This window comes from Pteropus vampyrus, unplaced genomic scaffold, assembly GCF_000151845.1.
Source record: "Pteropus vampyrus isolate Shadow unplaced genomic scaffold, Pvam_2.0 Scaffold368, whole genome shotgun sequence".
Lineage (NCBI taxonomy): Eukaryota > Metazoa > Chordata > Mammalia > Chiroptera > Pteropodidae > Pteropus > Pteropus vampyrus.
The window spans coordinates 768651-769857 of NW_011889149.1; positions in this window are offsets into that span (position 1 = coordinate 768651).

Consider the following 1207-nt stretch of genomic DNA (forward strand, 5'->3'; position numbering starts at 1 on the left):
CTTGGATGAAGCCAGGTGAAGAACTCCAGGCACCACGCAACCACTACTGGCCTCTGTCCTTCCCTCCCTGTTTGTTGCTGGGCCATCGAGCAATGCCTCTGGTCCAGGGCTCATCTTTGAACCCTTAGAAAGAAGTAGTGCTGTAAGGAGGACTCTTCTCCAAGAGACACTACAGGCCCTGGTGGTGGGACAGAGAAGGGAAGAAGAAAGTGTCCAAGGGAAGCTGGCCAGCCCACACCTGTTATCCCCAGCTTCTCACCCTATCAGAGCTACTGGAGTGCCCTGATATTTACCCACCAACATCTGAAACCTGAGCTATCACTCCTGGCTTGTCATACAGAGGCAGTGGGACAGTAAGGACTCCCAATCAATGAAAGGAAAAAGCAAGAGAAAGACTTAAAAAGATCTCTGGCAACCGACCCTCCCACTGTGTCTCCGTCTGCTCTACCCCCAGGTGGATGTGCAGCCCCTCGCCCTCCAGCTACCACACACCCACTAGTTCACAATAGCCTCGGTTTTCCTGGGGGGTACTCACCGTGTTCAGGTCTGTTTCTCTGCCTCTAGGGTTTCTCCAGAGTTGAGTTCGAGGACAGGAGTTTGTAGCCCATGCTAGAATGCCATCTTGTGAAGAATCATAAGCGCTTCCATCCCCATTTCTTTCTTTCAAGTCTCTATAAAATAATAGAGGGCGGATTAGATCAAGGTCACACATTCACGTGCCAGCTTGAGTAGGCAGATTATACTAATGAATGAAGCTGGCTAAGGGTGAGGCCACAGGGAGTGATGGAGTCTGGGGTGAACTGGCGTGGGCATGTGCATCCTTTACCTGCTGAGGGCAGTGATGCCCACTGCCAGGCAGGAATGTAGGCCAGTGTCGTTATGAGGCCAGAAAGAGAATAGATGGGAAATTTTCTCATTAAAATGTGAAGGTTGAGTTCAGCTGGGGGTCACTGGTTTGCCACTCCTGGTTTGTTAATCCCTGAAGGTTTTTTCAGGTTTAACAAGTCAGAAGTCTTGAAGTCTAGCGTTTTCCCTTCAGGAGTAACCTGCTAGGGTGAGAACTTTCTCAAAAACAAAAATGAGGCCTGTCTGGTGTGACCTGTTCTTAACGAGCCCACGTGGGAGCTCTGTCCAGTCACCAGCCTACAGCTCTTAGAGTCTGCTTGTTCCTCTTTCAGTAGATCAGAACAATATTTGCCCATTTTCA